The sequence below is a fragment of the Thalassophryne amazonica genome, chromosome 4, assembly GCF_902500255.1.
Source record: "Thalassophryne amazonica chromosome 4, fThaAma1.1, whole genome shotgun sequence".
Taxonomy (NCBI): Eukaryota; Metazoa; Chordata; class Actinopteri; order Batrachoidiformes; family Batrachoididae; genus Thalassophryne; species Thalassophryne amazonica.
The window spans coordinates 27,138,419-27,161,680 of record NC_047106.1 but is presented as its reverse complement, the minus strand read 5'-3'; the positions used below and the strand labels follow the sequence as shown (position 1 = coordinate 27,161,680).

General features: G+C 41.3%; 1 protein-coding gene and 1 long non-coding RNA gene across 2 annotated transcripts in view; both read left to right on the top strand.

The window, feature by feature from the left end:
- Nucleotides 1-23,262, top strand: part of grik4 (glutamate receptor, ionotropic, kainate 4) — a 1,339,327-nt gene that overhangs the window by 477,685 nt on the left and 838,380 nt on the right. The window lies entirely within an intron of this gene.
- LOC117509563 lies at nucleotides 11,375-11,870 on the top strand. Its single transcript, XR_004560436.1, has 2 exons — nucleotides 11,375-11,472; nucleotides 11,725-11,870. It is a non-coding gene; the product is annotated as an uncharacterized LOC117509563 (long non-coding RNA).

The window sequence follows — 23,262 nt, the reverse complement described above, 5'->3', positions numbered from 1 at the left end:
TTTTTGCTTTCTCTGTACTTGGCACATTTGGATCTAATTATACATAGCTTTTGGATTAATTTTGCATTTATACATGCCAGTTCTTGCAGATAATGTGTCATTATTTCTAATTTAGGGTCTTGCCTGGTGGAGTTGGATGTTGTCTAAATTCCTGGTGCTCAATAAGACAGAGGTGATGATAATTGGATCTGCCAAGCTGAGGCGCCTGTATAATTGCTTCAGATTATCCCTGTTGAGTCTTTGTTTTGAATTACACAGTGATAGGGATGATTTATGCTCATCATTAGATCCAGATACAGATGGAGACTTTTGTCCACACCATGTACGCTTCATCCACATTTTGTCCATTTTCAGAAAACTGGCAGATGAAAATGGAACAATGCCATTGATAATTTTGGTAATTGTGGGGGTGGTATAGTCAAACTTCAAACAAGACACTACCTTGAAGCTAAAGAGAACAAAGAAGACCGTTTTTGTGATGAGATTCATATGTAAAATCTTCTTGTGAAGTTTTTAGCAGCCACACAGACCTCCTCCATCCAAACACCTACAGTGGTGTAAAAAAGTATTTAGTCAGTCCCTGACTGTGCAGGTTCTCCTACTTAGAAAGATGAGAGAGGTCTGTAATTTTCATCATAGGTACACTTCAACTATGAGAGACAAAATGAGAAAAAAATTCCAGGAAATCACACTGTAGGATTTTTAAAGAATTTATTTGTAAATTATGGCAGAAAATAAGTATTTGGTCAATAACAAAAGTTCAACTCAATACTTTGTAACATAATCTTTGTTGGTAATGACAGAGGTCAAACGTTTCCTGTAAGTCTTCACTAGGTTTGCACACACTGTAGCTGGTATTTTGGCCCATTCCTCCATGTAGATCTCCTCTAGAGCAGTGATGATTTGGGGCTGTCGCTGGGCAACATGGACTTTCAACTCCCTCCACAAATTTTCTATGGCGTTGAGGTCTGGAGACTGGCTAGGCCACTCCAGGACCTTGAAGTGCTTTTTACGGAGCCACTCCTACGTTGCCCGAGCTGTGTGTTTGGGATCATTGTCATGCTGGAAGACCCAATGCAGACTTCCAGACTTGTTGTTGGTGTAGGAAAAACATGGTCTTTATTTCAGGCTTAGGTTCGGTGCACAGGTGATCAAGCAGTGAAGCAGAGGTACAATTGGGGTCAGACAAAAACACAGTCATGATCCAGCAGGGGTCAAGGCACGAGCAAACACAGTAATCAAGGATGAGGCAAAAAACGTGGTCAAGGAAAAACAGAGGAACAATCGATACACGGCTTGGCAAAACAGGACTGAGAACTAACGGCTGGGATGTGTGCAAAAAGCGACAACAAACTGGCAAATGGGTGGTGACTGGGTGGAGATTAAATATGCAGGTGATAACAAGGTACATGTGAGGAACAATCCAGAAGGGGTCGTGGCTAGTGAAGAAAGAGTATATATGGGCCAAGACAGTGAGGAAGGGAGTGCACAAAGTGACGCGGTGTAATAGACAAAGACACATGAGCTGGTGCAAGAGCGTGAATGAATGGAAACAAAACAGACTGAATCAAAGTGGGGGGAAAAACATAATGGCAGGTGCAGGACATGGAGTGAACATAAGTAACTGGGCGTGAGACAAGGAACGAAGACATGATGGGAGGTGCGGAGTGGGAACAAATAGCAAAAACAGAACAGGGCTAAATTGGAAATCATGGTCAGAATATAATGCAACAACAACAGGAACCAAAATCAAACATGAGCATGAGAACAAAAGCAACTAGAACTGATCAGGAAATCAATACAAAAGCAAAATTAAACAGGAACAGACTATTAAACACTATTGAACAGAACAGAAAACAACAGCCAACATATACAGAAGAAAGCTAAATGATAAACAATGAAAACACAAACCGGCTGAACAGAACTAGAACAGAACTCGAGAATGGCTAAAGTATGAAAAGTAAAAAGTGATAAGAAAAACATAACAGAATACCTCATGATGAAAATAATTACTGATAAATCAAAGCTGAAGCAGACGGAAAACCACAAAACGGGGAAAAACAAGGGCTCAACACCCTGTCCCGGCCAAATCCTTGACAGAGTCCCAGGTCGAGGGAGATTATCAATGGTCTTGTATGTCTTCCATTTTCTTACAATTGATCCCACAGCTGATTTATTCACACCAACCTGCTTGACTATTGTAGATTCACTATTCCCAGCCTGGTGCCCATCTACAATTTTCTTCCTGGTGTCCTTCGACAGCTCTTTGGTCTTGGTCATGGTTGAGTTTGGAGTCTGACTGTTTGATGTTGTGGATAGGTGTCTTTTATACAGATAACGCATTTCAACAGATGCCATTAATACAGGTAACAGGTGGAGGACAGAAGAGCTTCTTAAAGAAGAAGTTACAGGTGAGAACCAGAAATCTTGCTTGTTTGTTATTGACCAAATACTTATTTTCCACCATAATTTTCAAATAAATTCTTTAAAAATCCTACAATGTGATTTCCTGGAATTTTTTTTTTTTCTGATTTTGTCTCTCATAGTTGAAGTGTACCAATGTTGAAAATTACAGACCTCTCTCATCTTTCTTAGTAGAAGAACTTGCACATTCGGGGACTGATTAAATACTTTTTTACCCCCCTGTACTTACTCATTGGTTTCTTTTGCGGTAGAAACATGATAGCCCGACAACCGGCCTGAATTGGGCCAGATACTGGCCTCTCTCTCCTAAGCTGTGATTGGTTGGTGGCCTAGACGCTGATGTCAGCCCATGCGTCAGCCTCACGTTGATGTGGCACGAGCGCTGCTCTCCTATTGGTCATTTAGGTAAGGGAATTCCAGCGCTGCTCTCCTATTGGTTGTTTAGGAGTGTGAAATCCCACTCCAACATGGAGGCCAGTATCCGGCCTAATTCGGTTGTCGGGCTAGAAACATGAAGACTTCGACTGTCATTTGAAGTTGTCTGCAGTGCCCTCCAGTGGATATTTTTGTTAACATCCATGTCAACAGAAAGCAGGTGTAGAAATTTGTGACCAGCAACACCACGTTCTCATATTTATGTTTGATCAGTTGTCCTTTGCCACGAGTTCATTAGTCTCTTAGTACCATTCAGTGACGTACAAGGATTGTTTGTTTTTTTTTTTTTTTTGGACACATCTGCTTCATTTCTACGTCTTCAGGAAATATTCATCTATATTTTGGTTCTGTTATGGTCATAGTTAGGGTTACCATTTTTCCAAGCATCATACAGTGATGCTAAGGGGTACCCAAATCACCACATATGGCTGTTTGGTTAAAATGTGGTGAGCTGGGTGTTAGATCACATTGGCAGAAACAGTCAAACCATTTGGAATGCACAGATAGATTTAAGCATGTAAATAGGCCATGAATGAGCCTGTAGAGTCAAAAATGTCCATTGGACTCTTTTATTTGGTGTACACATCACAGAGGTGACCAGAGTCACTCTTATCCATTCACAAAACACTGCAAGGATCAGATGCTGACATTTGCATTGATGCTTTTCTGTCATCCAGAGTGATTATTTCAGTGTAGAAAAATGGATCATGTGAACGCTGGTGCTAAAATCTCTTAACTAGTTGCTTGTTCATAGAAGTGCACGTTCCAAGGTTGAGTTGTTTGCCTACAAAACATGAAGTGGCTCTAACCCTCTTACTCTAATGAGTTTCCTTATGTGCGCAGCAGAGAGCAGAATATTTACACAGGAATTCTGCAAATAGTGATAGAAGCACCGAGTTCGGCACAAATACTCCTGACATTACTCTTTGAAAAAACAAAACAAAAAAAATGGTTGGCCATTTGAATTTTAAATCGGCAGCCAGGTAGAGGTCAATTAACAATTACACAAGAGGTCAAAATTAAAATATGCTCCAATCATATTGAAAACTGGACCACATTATTTGTTTGGTCATAAAGAGTCCTAAAAGTTTCGACTATCTGTGTCTGAAAGTTATGGGGTAAAAGCAGCAGGAATGGTGATAAGGGTCAATTTCAGTTTGTACATGGGTCAAAAGTTAAACTTGCTCTAATTTTGGTAAATTAAAAATAAATAAATAAATAAATAAAAAGTGATGATGATTATTACTTAATAGGGTTTTTAAAAGGAATAGTTTGCACCATGTGTCATGCTTAGTTATCACGTTGCGGGGTAACATGTCACATGTCATATAGTAGAATCCAATGGACGTTGACTTTGTTTGACCTTTACTTTGGAGAGCAAGCATTCAACACTGTCAAAACTATTCCATTTATTAATCCTACCAGCTCAAGCAGTAATTTGCCCCACTTTTTTTTTTTTTTTTTATCAAAACTGGAGCAACTTTAACTTTTGACCCCTGTACAAATTGAAATTGACCTTTGTCACCTTCTTGCTATTTTTACCCCATAACTCCATAACATTCAGTCACAGATAGTCCAAACTATACCTTGTAGGAATCTTTGTGATCAGACAAATAATGTGGTGTAGTTTTCAATTTGATTGGAGCATCTTTTAATTTGACCCCTGAGTGATTCTAAATTCCTAAAGTAAGTAAGAATTCTTCAATTGACCCCTAACTGGCTGCCTATTGAAAATTCAAGTGGCCAATTAGTTTTTTCGAAAGAGTAATGTCTCAGGAGTATTTGTGCTAAATTTGGTGATTCTATCACCATTTGCAAGATCGTATAATTTATCTGCTGTGCTATCAGCTTGTCATATCTTTTGAAGATTAGGAAGACGACATCAGCTTTAATAGCCTTTTCTGGTCATGCACCAAGAAATCAGATTGCCAGCTGATGTGAGGAAGTCGACTTCTGTTGAAATGTTTCAAGTCAGACTGACAACTCGTGTGTTTTTCTGTGGTTCATAATCGCTGAGGATTACTGTATGTTTTTATGGTTTTGGTGTCCTCATTTGTACTTTTATTGTTTATTTTATAATTTCCCTTTAAAAAAATTATTTTCTATGTGTGCATTGTTTTGTAGTTATTATTTAAGAGTGTAAAGTTTTTTGTTCTGCCTGTTAAAGTTAAATACAGTTATGTTGCGTGCTGTGAAGGTCCCACAGTTCTGTGACCGTGCGTGTAGAAACAACACCTCGCGACACTGTTTTGAGGCTTGAAACTGTTTGTTTTAAACTCCTGTGACCTGTGGTGAAAGAAACCTGTATCTGATCTGCTACTTGTTCTGTGCCTCTGTGCAACACATCCTCGTGGTCTCAAAATGTGACAGAGAGGAACTGCTTCATTTTTATGTTACTGCTGCTGAGTTTTCCCACATTTCCACAGAGAATCACACAACAGAAGCAAATGTAATGTCACTTCTAGTAAGCAGATCTGGCAACAGAGCTCCTCCTGCTGCCTCTCTCCTCAGAGAATGGCCGTGGGTCGTAGCAGTTCCTTTCCACTTAAAGCAACAGGTTGGCCTGTCGCGATAATCAATACATATTTTGACATATAAAAATGAACATGATCCTTTTGCTGACCATGATAAATCGCCCCTGACATGCAAGTATGTTGTGTTGCCAACAATTCAGCGAGTCACGCAACTTCTTTTACCCCTTTCATGCTGCTGTCTGCAGGAGGGGGGGGATGTGGGCTCAGCCTGCTCTGTGCACGAGGCGCTCCTCCCTCCTGTCCAAAAAGTTTCTATCCAGAAAGTTTTGAAGAGGACACGGACTTGGTTTCAAAGCACAATTCCACAGTTCCAATGTGGGAACATTTTGGACTGAAGTCTAATGAGCGAGAATAACCCGCTTGAAAGCAGTGGCAATGAAAGCTGGAAATGCAACCAACCTGAAAATGCACCTTAAACATCCCATTCAGTTTTCCCAACTGGGAACAAAAAAACCCACCCCCATCAGACAGTTTGTTTTAAAGTAGACCTGCATTGAAATAAATGCAGTCAGATCTTTGGACAAAATCAATTTCAATTGAGAAATAGCTGGTATTGCATTCACTCAACACGCGGGATTGGACTGAAGGTGCTAGCACTCTGTCTTCTCCCATACGTCACGGCAACGTCCCGGATGTACCAACAGTTTTCGCCGAGGGCCAAATTTTAGCTGCAAATTTGTCATTTTCAAACAAAGATTTCTCTGCTGAATTACAAATTTTGGCTTGCAGATTTACTTTACTGCATTCATAAGGGTCTTATAAATACATATCAGCTATTTCTTTCTGAGATCTGACCACATTTATTTCAATGCAGGTCTACTTTAAGGATGCGTTTGCTTGACAATGCAAATAGACAAGACACTTACAAACAGTAAAAACATTACTTTTTTTTTACCCGAAGCCAACAAATATGGCCTTTGGGTATTGTGAAGACTTTGCATCTGTCCATCCTTCTGTCCATCTTCTGTTCTTCTTCTGTCCGTCTTTCTGTGCTCAGCATAAATCCAGTCCTATTACTGCCAGAGTTTTCAAATTCACAGGAAACATTCTTGGGACATAGACCTTGGACAAGTCCAAAGATGGCTAATCTTGACTTATGATAACTATGTGTGTAAATAGAAACTTTTTGTCATATATTATGTAAATGCTAGCGTGAAATAAACAGTTCTAAAACTGAAAATGCTGTTTTTGGATCCTAATAACACCTCTGCAGTGATTTCCATGGCATTTTGTGGTAACATCACAGGCTAGCTGCAAATATAACTATGTGTGTAAATATAACCTTTTTGTCATATATTATGTAAATGCTAGCGTGAAATAAACACTTCTAAAACTGAAAACGCTGTTTTTGGATCCTAATAACACCTCTGCAGTGATTTCCATGGCATTTTGTTTTATTACAGAGATTAGAGCATGCCATAGGTATTAAAGGCACTGCGCTGCGGTGGTTTGAATCATATTTATCTAATAGATTACAATTTGTTCATGTAAATGGGGAATCTTCTTCACAGACTAAGGTTAATTATGGAGTTCCACAAGGTTCTGTGCTAGGACCAATTTTATTCACTTTATACATGCTTCCCTTAGGCAGTATTATTAGACGGCATTGCTTAAATTTTCATTGTTACGCAGATGATACCCAGCTTTATCTATCCATGAAGCCAGAGGACACACACCAATTAGCTAAACTGCAGGATTGTCTTACAGACATAAAGACATGGATGACCTCTAATTTCCTGCTTTTAAACTCAGATAAAACTGAAGTTATTGTACTTGGCCCCACAAATCTTAGAAACATGGTGTCTAACCAGATCCTTACTGTGGATGGCATTACCCTGACCTCTAGTAATACTGTGAGAAATCTTGGAGTCATTTTTGATCAGGATATGTCATTCAAAGCGCATATTAAACAAATATGTAGGACTGCTTTTTTGCATTTACGCAATATCTCTAAAATTAGAAAGGTCTTGTCTGAGAGTGATGCTGAAAAACTAATTCATGCATTTATTTCCTCTAGGCTGGACTATTGTAATTCATTATTATCAGGTTGTCCTAAAAGTTCCCTGAAAAGCCTTCAGTTAATTCAAAATGCTGCAGCTAGAGTACTAACGGGGACTAGAAGGAGAGAGCGTATCTTACCCATATTGGCTTCTCTTCATTGGCTTCCTGTTAATTCTAGAATAGAATTTAAAATTCTTCTTCTTACTTATAAGGTTTTGAATAATCAGGTCCCATCTTATCTTAGGGACCTCATAGTACCATATCACCCCAATAGAGCGCTTCGCTCTGACTGCAGGCTTACTTGTAGTTCCTAGGGTTTGTAAGAGTAGAATGGGAGGCAGAGCCTTCAGCTTTCAGGCTCCTCTCCTGTGGAACCAGCTCCCAATTCAGATCAGGGAGACAGACACCCTCTCTACTTTTAAGATTAGGCTTAAAACTTTCCTTTTTGCTAAAGCTTATAGTTAGGGCTGGATCAGGTGACCCTGAACCATCCCTTAGTTATGCTGCTATAGACTTAGACTGCTGGGGGGTTCCCATGATGATGCACTGTTTCTTTCTCTTTTTGCTCTGTATGCACCACTCTGCATTTAATCATTAGTGATTGATCTCTGCTCCCCTCCACAGCATGTCTTTTTCCTGGTTCTCTCCCTCAGCCCCAACCAGTCCCAGCAGAAGACTGCCCCTCCCTGACCCTGGTTCCGCTGGAGGTTTCTTCCTGTTAAAAGGGAGTTTTTCCTTCCCACTGTCGCCAAGTGCTTGCTCACAGGGGGTCGTTTTGACCGTTGGGGTTTTTACGTAATTATTGTATGGCCTTGCCTTACAATATAAAGCGCCTTGGGGCAACTGTTTGTTGTGATTTGGCACTATATAAATAAAATTGATTGATTGATTGATTTTGTGGACGTTAGCGTGGTGACATCACAGGCTAGCTGCAAATATAACTATGTGTGTAAATATAACCTCTTTGTCATATATTATGTAAATGCTAGTGTGAAATAAACACTTCTAAAACTGACAGTGCTGTTTATGTAACCTGATAACACCTCTGGAGTGATTTACAAGACATTTTGCAGATGTCAACGTGCACGCTAACTTCCACTAACTCAAACCCACTGATCTGTATATAGCACTGGATAGCTCATTGGCTCACACACTCTGTACAAACTGCTGAAGCAAAAGGGTGGCCATCTTATCACTCGCAGGTTATGTGGTCTGAACATAATGGACTGTCAATGGACTGCATTTATTGCAGCGTCGGCTCGCAGCCGCCGCTGCAATCCGTCCGCACGTCTTTCATTAAAAAAATCTCCTTTAACAGTGGAATATCCGGATAAAATGCTGAAACCGACTTCTTCTGAAACTTCTCTGTTCTCTCACGACGTCCTGGATCAATAGAGCCTGAAATGTGGAGGTTTTCAGCTTGAAACAGGCTGACGACGGTGCCTGGGACCGCTGCACGACGTCTCGCACCGTGGGAAGTCCTTAAAGCGACAGTATCACCTCAAAATCTCTCATCAGCCGTTAAAATTTTCACTGAAAACCAGCTTAATTTTTCGAACCGTGTCCACTTCGATGTGTCTCACAGGTTTAGAAAAAATTTTGATCAAACAAAGCGCCAGTCTCTCAGCAACCTCTCAGACAAAGGAATTCCCACGAGGGGCTGGATGACTCCTCCCACAAGGAGTGCTCACAGGCGAATGACGTCACCGACAGGCGTGGAAAAACTCACGCATGCGCACGAGGGTTCAAGCATGTCTGACGTAAAAACATATGAATGAAATCCATAGTTTTTGAAAAAAATAAAAAGGACCTATACTTTATTGACAGACCTCGTATGTGTGGTGCAAATTTTAGTGAAAATCCGTGAAGTAGTTTTGATGTAATCCATCAAAGCCTGTATAGAGTGAAATCTTCATGCAGAATCCGGATCTGGATCAGCTCCAAAGTTTAATGAAGTCTTCCATGGCATAACATCTGTCAAAATCCGTACAGTGGTTTTGACTTAATCCTGCTAACAGACAAACAGACAAATAAACGCCATTGATTTTATTACATCCTTGGCGGGCATAAAAATAAATGCAATGACCACATTATGATCCTGAGAGAATAAACTGTCTGAAAAAGACTAAATACTGGCCATGGGTGATGTCATTTTTTGTGAGCAAACAGTGGTGGTTGTTATCATGTTTGAATGTATTCTGTACTCAGTACTCTGCTGAAGTAAGTTGAAGAAATGAAAACAAATTAGATTACAGTACATGTAAGATCAAGCCACTGGTACAGTTTAAATATGAATTTGTTGTCTTTCAGAAATCATCATCACACAGTAAATTTTGCAGAGTAAAATATACTCTACCAGGATAACATTTCGTCCCAGTCCAAACAGAGTTAAATACACTCTATCAGTTCTATCACAGTATAAAATCAACTCTATCATGCTGTGAATGACTCTTACTGGGGTTAAAAAAATGTGATTAACGATTAACACGGTCACTTAAGAACTAAGCGACCGTGTCACCCCAATCCACGGTTGCCAAGGAAATAATCGGTTCATAATTTTTAATGCCCACACAAAATCAGTCTTATTATGAGGAGCATCAGTCAGCCCCCAAAATATGATGGAATATACACCTGATTTGAGGGTAGTCTGTTAGCTGAGCTTGCTGGTAGGATCCTAATGGCATTACCATTTGTAGTAGCTGTTACTAGCTTGAGGACATTAGGCCATTAATCCATGATTACTGAGGAAATGAGCAGGTTATAATTTTTAATGCCCACACCAAAGCAAACCTGTTATGAGAACCACTGCTCAGCCTCCCAAAATATCATGAAATAAACACTCGAAGTGAGGTTAGCCTTTTGGCTGAGCTTGTCCACCTCTTCATCCATATATGGTGTACTGAGGTGGTGTATCCTCCAATGGAGGATATAACTGTGACGTAGATGGTCCTGCCTTCTGCGTCTGGGGCAGCTGTGATACTTTCTGTTCTTCCTGCTGTATTATCACATCCTCTTCTGCCTTACCGACACCTTTCTTTTTCCTTGCCTTTTCCACCCTCCTCTTCTCTGCTCCTTTCTGTCTGCTCTGCGCCTCTTCTTCCCAAAATGCCACTAAGTCTGCTCCTATTTTCTGCTTCTTTTTCTCATCCCCTTTATGTTCTTTTTCCAGCTTCTCCTTCAACTTCTGAATACTGGTCAAGTTTAGTCGTCCGTCAAAGTCATGTTTATTAATCCAGGTCTCCAATTTTTTTGTTGTTTTTGGAATTTTTGCTTCCATAAATTTCCAATCGTCAGTTGATAGATTTTCTTTCTTTTTAGACGTCTTTCCCCCCATTTTTATTATTCTTTGTTATAATTTGGACTTCAGACGGGGGCACACCTAGGGTGTTCTAAATCTGAAGTTTTCACTTTCTTTGGACGTGACAATTAATATTCCGTCGTGTGGTTGATTCCTTTCACCTCCCCGTAGGAAGCGGAATCACTTGCCTCTGCTTCCACACACGGTTGTCACTCCCTTGTCCAAAGTATTACACTTTCACACTTTTATTCTCTAACCGGTATTTCCTTTACGTATTAAAACAGAGGAGTCTGTACCCTCCTTCGGAATTTAACTACGTGCGTTTCTCGCTACCGTAGAGGAGTCCGCCCTCCTCGAGGAGCTTAACTGTGTTTCATTAACAGACGATTCCACGCCATCGCTTACGGAGTTTAACTGTTTTATGTGATCTGATCACCACTCATTCAGTACTTTTACAAAGAAATTCTACTCACTGACTCGACTTCCTGCCTGTCTTCTTCGGGTATATATTGGCCCTGGGTATATATATATATACACACACACACACACACACATGGAGTGACACACATACGTTAGGTGCTTTATAACTGCGGTGTCCGGTGAGCTCTCACTGACCCTTGAAAGTCCAGGAGAGAAGGTGTAAATCTCGTGCCAGGCCATACCCATATCCGCAGTGGGTCTCCAAGGTGAACAGTCTGTGGCATGTTGGAACAAGGCGGGTCAGGGAAGTCGGCAAGTCAGATCCGTAACTTTGAGACAAGGATTGGCTCTAAGGGCTGGGTTGGTCACGCTGGGGTACAAAGCGGGGCTGGGCTCGCACTGCGGCTGGGGGAGCAGTTGACAGCCCAACCTCCCACGCTCCCGAACCTAAAGGCGTGGTATGGCTTCTCCCCCCTCCACACAGGGGCAGGCTCTCTGCGGGCAGTGCCGGAGGATGGGGGGCCGGGGACCCCGGGGGAGGGGGGTACGGCTGCCCGCGGTGGAGACTCTGGTCATGTGCCCGGCTCGTCTCATGGATCTCTCCAGCAACAGTCGCCTCAGCTGGCACCTAGCAGCTGACTTAAAACTGGTGCGGACCGGTGGAATCCGACTGTTCAATTAAAAAAAGCATTGTGAAGGCCCACGGCGTGTGTTGACACAATGTAATTTCTGCCCAGTGCTCTGAATGTCAAAGTGAAGAAATTCAATGAAGCGCGGGTAAACGGCAGGAGTAACTATAATTCTCTTAAGGTAGCCAAATGCCTCGTCATCTAATTAGTGACAGGCATGAATGGATGAACGAGATTCCCACTGTAACTTAAAACCTATTTTTATTCTCTTTCTCATGAATAGTTTTCATTTTTTTAATCTGTTTTATTCTTTTACTTCTGTTTTTAATTATGTTATAATTTTTATTTATTTATTTAAAATTTTATATTGAACTGTTCTGTCTGAGGCACCTTGAGGTGGCTTTTGTTGTGATTTGGCACTTTATAAGCTGATTAAATTGAATTGAAAATTTAAATATAGGATGCAATTATGTAGGGAAGTACTGGTGGCATGCATAGATAAGTACATCTCTACCTACAGAACCAGCTCCACTCAGGGTTAAGCACACAGTGTTTACTCCCAAATTCCCCTGAGTGCATTCTGGAGACATTGTTACATCTCATATTATACTAACTGTGAAACCCTTTATAGTTCATGACTGCATAATAACACTTTGCACCTATTCAGCAATCAGGCCCCGTTTATGTAGCAGTGTGTGTAAGTGTATGCGAACAATGGAGAGGTCCTGTGGTGGCATTTGGTAGCCTCCTGTGCCCCAAAATGTGGATTCCACACACTAAGCACAGGTATAATGAGGCAGTAGTGGCCCTCAGATGGAGACAGGGGGGACAATGAAATAGGGACATTGTGTATGAGCTACAATGGTTGTAGAAGGAGGGAGCCTGGGTAGCTGACTCCCAGGAGACTCTGAGATGGCTTTGAAAGGACAACACACACATTCTGGCGAGGACTGACACACTGTATATGTCACAGCTTCCACGGAGCTTTATTAGACTCCGTTATGGGAACTTTGAATGCCCTCAGATACATCCTGCCTCATCTCAAATGGCTTGTCCTGCTCATCCTCCCATTGGATAGTTCTCCATTGTCTTTATACCTCTGTGTTCACGTCCTTGTTCTCATCTTTGCAGTCGATTCAAAAGCCCTTTGAGTCTCTCGAGGAGATCAGAGAGTCTTCACAGCCCAGATGGAATGTACGTTAATCTTGTTGTGTGCGTTTAACAGAGAAGTGCTGTATCACCAGTGTCCCATCTCTCCTTGCTGCTGGTACTTCTTTGTGAAGACATGGATCTACAACTCTTCCTCAAGAGGCCCTGAGGCACATCAGACTGGTGCTATGCCTGGATACTATATTGTGAAGCAGATCAGAGTCTTTGACTCCACCTGGACAGGATGCCAGTCCATCGCAGGTTACTTCCCGACCTCCGAAAGGGACTCGTTTTACAACGGGATAGACTTGGACAATGCAGGTGAAATGTCATGTCCAAGGACACAATCTAATGGCTTTAGCGAGAATTGAGCTGAGTCTTTTAGGTGGTGGTCCAACGTTTTTAACCACTGAGCTACATGGTCTGTGATTAATAATAATAGGATTGTAACTAAAATTATTTCCATAGTAGCACATGCTACTAAATGTTGCATTATTCAAGTTATTAGATAACACTTTTCCATGTTAAAAAGAGAATGCAGGATTAATTGAGGCTCATGTTTTTTGTGAAGACATAAAGATGGCTGTAGTTAGTTACAGGTTAGCTACAATGTACAAAGTATTAAAATGGAAACTTTTCAGAACAAATTTACAGCATAATCCCTGTACAGCCTGGAATAGGCTCCACCCCCTCCTCTGTGACCCTTAACAGGAAAAAGTGAGTTCAGATAATGAATGAATGAATACCTGTACACATAACAATTGTTACTTTCCACACTCTTCCAGGGTACTCATAGTTAAATAATTATGCTAGCAATGTAACTAATTGAAACCTTAGCTTTCATATATATATATATATATATATATACAGTGATGCCGGTAACGCGTTACTTACTAACGCGTTACTCTAATCTGACCACTTTTTTTAGTAACGAGTAATCTAACGCGTTAATCTTTCCAAATCAGTAATCAGATTAAAGTTACTTCTTCATGTCACTGTGCGTTACTATTATTTTTCATTGTGGGTCGACAGCAGCATTAAACTTGGTCTGTGGGCAGGAGGTCGGGGTTCGACTGAACTGCCCACTTTCAGTGAGCTGTGAGCTTTTCATCCGCGGTTTTTTGCAGCTGCTCGACTCGTCGTCACCTCTTAAAGGGCGGTGATCAGCACACCTGCACTGAGCTTTACAAAGACATTTTTATACTTTTTTTTCCTCCTTTATTTAGAATTCTGAGCTGAGCCGCTCTGTATCTGCACGTTAAAACAGCTGATCCTCCGCGACGCGTCAACAACTAACACTATTTTCCACTCAAATGCACCTAAACTCTCTTTCTGAGGACCACATGATGTGAAAACACAATAAAACTTTCTTACCTGTAAATCTGGTCACGTTTTCTGCATAAATAAATGTTATCCATTCTTTGTGCTCAAACGCCAAAGTAGGGGCGAATCCAGATGGAATGGGGGCATGGGGCAAGGATGTGCCCCCCCCACAACACCCCTAGATTAAAGGTCCAGTTTTGAAGCCTTTTTTTTACTACAACTACTAATACTACTTAAAATAATATTAATTTCGACAAGTAAAATATTTAGAGAGAATTTAAATGTTAGAAAAATGCTAGAATGAATTTAATAGTTACATTTATAAACAATGTAGGTTCGAAATTGCAAGTTTTACTGTTACAGTGCTGTCAACAGTTAAATATGAGGTCAAGAAAGAGGTATTTATTTTACTTTTTATAAAACAAGTATTTATTTTCATTGAAGTCAAGAAAGGGTGACTATAAAGTAAGTTTTGGCAAAACAGGTATCATTGTCATGTTGAGGTGGCAGAGGGTTGTTGTCGGCAGCTGGGGAAAGTAACTAAAAAAGTAACTAGTAATCTAACTTAGTTACTTTTACAATTGAGTAATCAGTAAAGTAACTAAGTTACTTTTTCAAGGAGTAATCAGTAATCAGTAATTGGATTACTTTTTCAAAGTAACTGTGGCAACACTGTATATATATATATCTCCACTACACCACGGTAGTGGAGCTCATCTTGACCGGTGACCGAGTCCCATCGAGATGAGCTCCACTGGGAACTGCGCAGGCGCACCTCACCTGTCAAGTTGAGCTCACACACCGAAGAAAAGTAGAAAACCCATGCAAGTTTTGTCTTCAAATAAAAATACAGTAATGTGTCTTTTCAATTTAAAAAAAAAGTGAAGACATGCATGTACACCCCCCCCATACACACACACACACACACACACACACACACACACACACACACACACACACACACACACACACACACACACACACACACACACACACACACACACACACCACTCAAACCTATGCCTATCTGCTGTTTATTGCAGGAGCCAGGAGGACAAGACATGAGTGCTCATTAGCAGGCAGGCAGAAAGAGACACTTTTCAGTGAAATACGTTTCTCTGTGTTTTCCAGTGGTTACGATTGCGACTCATGTGGAAATCATCTTTTTTTTTTCTCTCAATCAGTGTTTTGTTGAACGCTGGAAAGGACTTTGTGACTAAAACAACATTGAAGTCAGTGTAGCTCTGAACTTTGATCTGGACGAGAGACAGAGCTGCAGAAATATCACACAACATGAGACCGCTTTCAAAATGCAACACCACGAAAGATTTTGGAGTACAGTATGAAATATAGTGCATAGAATAAATGCAGACTAATATGAAACAATTTTTTTCTGCAGTCAAATCGACTTGTTCATTTTTCCTCCTTGTTTTTTAACATTAAAAAATCACCAAATTTGCAGGTTGTACAAGTGCAAGTAGTTGTGCATTGTCTCTAACAACAAATTTGAGCTTTTGATGCAAACCACCTGTGTGCAAGAATGAAGTCCAATAGGGTATATAGGAAGAAGGATATTGAGGATGGAGCCACCAGGCAGAAGGAGAAGAGGGAGGCCAAAGAGGAGGTTTATGGGTGTGCTGAGGGAGGACATGCAGGTGGTTGGCGTAACAGAGGAAGATACAGACGACAGTGTGAGATGGAAATGACTGATCTGCTGTGACAACCCCTAAGGGGAGCAGCCGAAAGAAAAAGAAGAGTAGAAGACATTTGCACAAGATGTTTGACAATATTGCACATAACTGAATAACTCTGTTTAATTATGTATTCATCCTGCAGAAGGGGGAGGAGTTAGTCTGATTGCCACAGGTTGGAAAGACCTCCTGTGGCATTCTGTGGTGCACTTCGGTGGTCTCAGTGTATGGCTGAAGGTGTTCTGACAGGACATCAGTGTGGCATGCAGTAGGTGGGAGGTGCTGCCCAGGATGCTGAGCAGTTTCCTCAGCATCCTCCTCTCTGACACCTCCACCACGGACTCCAGCTCAACCCCCAGGACAGAGCCAGCTCTCCTCATGAGCTTGTTGAGTCTCTTCATGTCAAGTGCCTTCAGCCTGCTGCCCCACCACACTATAGCGTAGAAGATGACGATGTTGTATAGATTAGTTTTCTCTGTTGCATAGACTAGTTTTCTCTGTGAGTTTAAAGGACATCATTTTAGAGATTTTAATCTAAAGAAGGCTGATTTTTTTTTTTTATGTCATCAAATTCAAATGTAAAATCTCAACTGTACACAAACCTTTTGGCAGCACTGAATGTTGACGCCACAGAAACATGGAATGTTATGTTTTGCTGTGAATGTGACCTGTAATGAACAGAAAGCAAATATGATTAAGTACAACTTTGAGCTAATATACAGATACACATATGAGCAGTGACTATATCGAGGAGGTTTGGTTGTGTTCTCAGAGGGCATGGCAGTAGTTGACCTAATTGTCATGCTGGACATAGCCTCAGTATTTTTATGTAACAACCATGTTTCAGAATCTGTGTCATGTATGATGACATACCAGTCTGAAAGCATTAAGATATGAATGTTTGAAAGCACAGTTCTTAATGTCATGGTGAATTACACTGGGGCATCACCCAAAAGTGACGGGCTGATCATTGGCCTCTTTGATTCCTTCATCCCATTGGGGTGGCTGAATATGTATTTATTTCAGGAGACCACTACTTCAAAGGCTGTGACAGACAAAAGACATTATAATGTGTGGGGAATAAGGGATAATAGAAGGTGATATTTTCTTTTCCTCCATAAGCTTTGATCCACCAGGTTATGTGTGGCTTTTTGTCTCAAAAATATCCCTTTTGTAGTCAAACATCTTTTACATTTCAGCAGCTATTCAGACATGTAAAATGTGAAATCAAACTACTACTACACGGCGCAATAGTCAGCACAGTCCTGATGCCCGAATATCTCCTCGATGAATCATCTCCTTGTCGTGGCGAGGAAATTCCTGTCAACCTTGGTTCTTGAGAGCAGTAGCATCACGAGCTTCAGCTACCAGCAGGGCCACCCATGGTGTAAAGGTTAAATGAGAGTTTTCGGGCAAAGAGCAGTCCAACAGGTCCTTCAACGGTGGATCAGGCGTGGAAAGTGCAGCAGTATAATTACAACTGTGATGGTAGAAGAAAGATCACTGGATGCCAACATGACAGCCAGGGCAGTTCTGTAGTTTGGTGGATCCAGTGATGCATGTCAGTTGGACGTATTCCCAGACCTGACCTGACTGGGACGATTGCTGAATAAAAGTCATGTGCTTAAAACAGACTACACACTCAACACTGAAGTCTTGGTTGTAAAAACCCATTTATGACAGTTGGTACACTGCATCCCTTTACCCCGGTCCTACATGTACTCAGACTGGCGAAATTGCCCAAACCCACACAGGACAATAAAAGAGATGGAATAGCAGCTTGAAACACCAACTGAAATAAGGAAATCAAAAACCTCAAGACTTGGGAAGCTTCAGCAAATGATAATGCAGCCTGGTTCTCAACCAACCATGAAGCTGTTGACAGTTTTGAAACCCTCCATTGATAGCATCCCATAGAGAAACAAAATCCACCAGCATAAACCACAAAAAAATGCCTTCAAACATCCATAACTTGTTCCCAGTGTCAGTGCAGTTACCATACAGGGAGTCATCATTTCCTCATCTCAGATCTTGTTGAGGAAATACCTCAAACAAGATGCTGTCTTGAATACAAAGGACTGCTGACAATGACGCTAGAAGGAAATCTGACAAACTGTAAGCAATAAAACTATACACTGAAAAAAGATAATGTTTGAACCAACTTAAAATAGTGTTACAATTTGTAAAAACCTGAATGAATTAAGTTGTTTGAACTTAAGTTTGTAAGTTAGAGTTGATTTAACTTTCAAACTTAAGTTCAAACAACTTAATTCATTCAGGTTTTTACAAATTGTAACACTTTTTTTTAAGTTGGTTCAAACATGCTCTTTTTTCAATGTACAGTGCATGTTTTTTACATTGAAGATATGAACAGGATAAAAGTTATTCATAATTTCCTATTTTTATTTGACATGTTTCTTTTTATTCACCTCTTTTTGATCTGTATGCACCACTCTGCATTTAATCATTAGTGATTGGTCTCTGCTCTCTTCCACAGCATGTTTTTTTCCTGATTCTCTCCCCTCAGCCCCAACCAGTCCCAGCAGAAGACTGCCCCTACCTGAGCCTGGTTCTGCTGGAGGTTTCTTCCTGTTAAAAGGGAGTTTTTCCTTCCCACTGTCGCCAAGTGCTTGCTCATAGGGGGGCGTTTTGACTGTTGGGGTTTTTCTGTAATTACTGTATGGCGTTTGCCTTACAATATAAAGCGCCTTGGGGCAACTGTTTGTTGTGATTTGGCGCTATATAAATAAAATTGATTTGATTTGATTTTGATTTGATTTGATATCACGCCAGGAAACGTTTGGAGTGAATACATTGATTTTGACAGCACTGATGACTATGATGATGACATCTTGCCCTATTGGTTGCAGAGACATAGCACAAAATATTTTTTTGCACCATGTTTTAGTTGACGTTGACCTTTTTCCAGTCATCTCCAAAAGTTAATCATCTTGCGATATCTGTCCAAGAAATGGTACCATTAAGTTTGGAAAAATCCATCTAGCCATTAGCTTATTCTGTTCTCACACACACACACACACACACACACACACACACACACACACACACACACACACACACACACACACACACACACACACACACAGAGGACTGATTGCAATACCCTACTTCGTTAGCATGCAGGGTAATCATGATGGTGCTGCATTTTCTCATTACAGATGTTCAGCTACCAAACATTTAAATGACTGTATGTTGATTTTAACAGGTTCTTCTGAGCATCCTTGTACAGTATTGCTGAACAGGGGCAAAAAAAAGAAAAAAAAAATCTCCAAACACCTTGACTTCATCAGGAGATCTGCACAACTTTAGCACAAATCAATGAGTTTTCACAGAGTGAAGAGTAAAAATCATTTAGACCTTTTGTACCCTGCACCTGATTTTGCATTCAGATTATTTACCCTGTACATAGCAACGTGGAGCTGGACACACCCCCAAATGCACTCACACTATCAAATCAAATCAATTTTATTTATATAGTGCCAAATCACAACAAACAGTCACCCCAAGGCGCTTATGCACTATAGACAGTACACCACAGTTCAAGATAGGGCCCACAGTATTACAGTGTGTACCAGAGGTGCGAGTAAGAGAAAGTCATTCTCAAGCCATCAATCTGCAAGTCCCAAGTCAAGTCTCAAGTCAGCTTGCAAAGACGGTGACTTCATCCCACCTCTGGTGTGTACTGTGCTGTGTTGCATCAGCTCATTATACCAGGTGTATCAGTAATTTCTCAGTGGATTCCGATCATTTCCCTCTCACCACTACAGTCAAACCTTTCTTTCCACCACTTCCTCTCTCTTCTTCCCATCAAATGTCTGCTGGTCTCTGTTGACCTTCATGACAATTTACATGGCGGTGGATCTATCTGAAGGCACGGCCTGTTGAGGGAGGTAGGCTGACTGACAGGTAATGACGCAAACTGAGAGCTGGAATTCCTTGAGGATACACCACCTGCCGTCCTGTCTGCCCGTCTCCCGTCCCCAGGGCATAGATGCTGAGCTCTAGCCGCCACATTGTTGCAGTTTTTTCCCCCTAATAACCCCCCCCCCCCAACTTTTCTTCCTCATCATCATCGTTGTCATGATTGTTGTGCACCACACGTCACACTCCACCAGTGTGTCACCGTCTCACTTTCTTTTTTTCTGACAATCTGTCAGTCTGTCTCATCACACCAGGTCTGTCCAGGGTTTTCTCGCTGTTACAGTCTCTTCTTGTCACTCTTTTTATTTTCTTTCGTCTGTAAGTCCCTCCTTAAATCCTTCTTCCATATCTGTCACTTTAATGGCCTCAAACTCGCTCTCCCCTTCATTTCACTCATTTCGGCTCACAGACTGAGTGAAAGTGAGCTGTTGGTGTTCATTTCCAGTTTTCCTCTTCCCATTAATTTCTATCATCATCATCACTCACTCACTCATCTTCAACCGCTTACTCCAGTTAAGGGTCATGTGGGGTGGCTGGGGCCTATTCAGCAGTTGCTTCCCATCATTTTGGAAAAAAACAAACAAACATAAAATAACATTTTCTGAGGCATTAATTGCTGTGCTGAGGAGGTCATGGCTTAAAACTAAATGGATGGATGGATGTGCAAATATCTGAAATAAAAACAACAATAATAATAATCCAGCCTTTTATTGTCATTACAGTTACACACAATCCAACCACTAGCAGCAGTGGGCAGCCACAGTCCGGCGCCTGGGGATCAACTCCAGATCTGCAGTGGTCAGGGTCAGAGAAAGGAGCAGACCTTAAATAAGCATGTTTTTGATTGTGGGAGTAAACCGGAGTGCCCGGAGGAAACCCACACAGACACAGGGAGACTCCACACAGAAAGGCCGGGAAGCCATCCCACAACCTTCTTGCTGTGAGGCATCAGAGCTAACCACTAAGCCACCATACCGCCACATTAAAGTTGTACTGAAAATTAATGGGCCGGCAAACTGGAAGCTGTGCACCATGTGCTGGCACTTTTCTCTAAAGTGATAATTATTTTCTGTTTTATTTTATTCTCAGTCCCATCAGTGAGCATATGCCATTTGATACCAGTGTAGACATGCACATCTCAGATTTACAAATTTCTTAAAAATATACATAATTATGAAAAGAAACACATCTGTAAATCATAGTTAGAACTTTTTTTATTCATGTTTTAGTTCCCAGGGTTCCATTTTGATCTTTTCTTCTGTTATCTATAATAAACAAAAATGCTCCAGCGCTCACATAATCTATATTATAATAGCCAAGTGGCCTCTGTGTGTGTGCGTGTGTATGGCTTTGATCACGGAGAAACCAGGGAAAGCTAACATTTGCTGTTTGGTATTGTTGGGCAGGAAATTCCATGACGCTTGTCCTTATTTATTCTAACCAGTAAACAATGGACGGTGTGCTGCAGTGCATCATGGGAGTTTGGGGTATTGGGGTTTTAAATGTTATTGTGGTTCATGTTAGTTCAACAGTGTTGTTAGTGTTATTGATTTATTGTGTTTTTGTAGTTCACTTGGTTTAGTCAGTTTAGTTAGTTAGTATTGTTGCTGGTAGCATAAGTGAGAAGTGTATTACATTTGTCTTCCGCCACTCTCTCTGTTTGTGTCTAAAATGCACCTGCTTGTGGCAGGATGAGGAAAAGACAAAAAGCTCTGCGTGCGTGTATGTAACCTCAGTCACACACTGAGGACAGACTGAGGACAGGTGACATTTGCCATCTGGTATGGTTATGTATTTTGGGTCAAGGAGGAACGCCGCCAAAATGAAACATTGATCGGACTGATATTTTTGAAGAAAGTATGGATATTTTCTAACATTGCTAACATTCTGGATTCACATGCCGTTCCGGGGGGGGGGGGGGGATAATTTTTCTATCAAAGCGTGAGTGTGTGCATGATTTTATTTTGTAAGTTCAATGTAAATACATAATATAATTGTAAATTTGTTAAAAATACGAGGGCTGTCCGTAAAGTATAGGTCCTTTTTATTTTTTTCAAAAACTATATGGATTTCATTCATATGTTTTACGTCAGACATGCTTGCACCCTCGTGCGCATGCGTGAGTTTTTCCATGCCTGTCGGTGACGTCATTCGCCTGTGAGCACTGCTTGTGGGAGGAGTCGTCCAGCCCCTCGTCGGAATTCCTTTGTCTGAGAAGTTGCTGAGAGACTGGCGCTTTGTTTGATCAAAATTTTTTCTAAACCTGTGAGACACATCGAAGTGGACATGGTTCGAAAAATTAAGCTGGTTTTCAGTGAAAATTTTAACAGCTGATGAGAGATTTTGAGGTGATTCTGTCGCTTTAAGGACTTTTCACGGTGCGAGACGTCGCGCTGCGCTCTCAGGCAGCGTCATCAGCCTGTTTCAAGCTTAAAACCTCCACATTTCAGGCTCTATTGATCCAGGACGTCGTGAGAGAACAGGGAAGTTTCAGAAGAAGTCGGTTTCAGCATTTTATCTGGATATTCCACTGTTAAAGGAGATTTTTTTTAATGAAAGACGTGCGGACGGGTCCGCGCGTCGGGACGCAGCCGACGCGGCGCGGCGGCACAGGAAAAACACCTCCGTGTTGATAACCATTTGTAAAATCCAGGCGGCTTTTGATGGCTTTCAGTGGAGTGAGTATATGAGAAATTGTTTATCAGCTGGAGATGTTCCAACTTGTCCTCAAGGCTTCCAACAGAGGTGTTTTTCCTGTGGCGGAGCGTCGCGGCGCCTGCGAGCCGACGCTGCAATCCGCCTGCACGTCTTTCATTAAAAAAATCTCCTTTAACAGTGGAATATCCGGATAAAATGCTGAAACCGACTTCTTCTGAAACTTCTCTGTTCTCTCACGACGTCCTGGATCAATAGAGCCTGAAATGTGGAGGTTTTAAGCTTGAACAGGCTGACGACGGCGGCTGAGAGCGCTGCGCGACGTCTCGCACCGTGAAAAGTCCTTAAAGCGACAGAATCACCTCAAAATCTCTCATCAGCTGTTAAAATTTTCACTGAAGACCAGCTTAATTTTTCTAACCATGTCCACTTCGATGTGTCTCACAGGTTTAGAAAAAATTTTGATCAAACAAAGCGCCAGTCTCTCAGCAACTTCTCAGACAAAGGAATTCCAACGAGGGGCTGGACGACCCCTCCCACAAGGAGTGCTCACAGGCGAATGACGTCACCGACAGGCGTGGAAAAACTCACGCATGCGCACGAGGGTTCAAGCATGTCTGATGTAAAAACATATGAATGAAATCCATATAGTTTTAGAAAAAATAAAAAGGACCTATACTTTACGGACAGCCCTCGTACATGGATGGCACAAGAAATTGAAAACACTCATTTCCATTGTGGTCCATTTAAAAATCAAATGA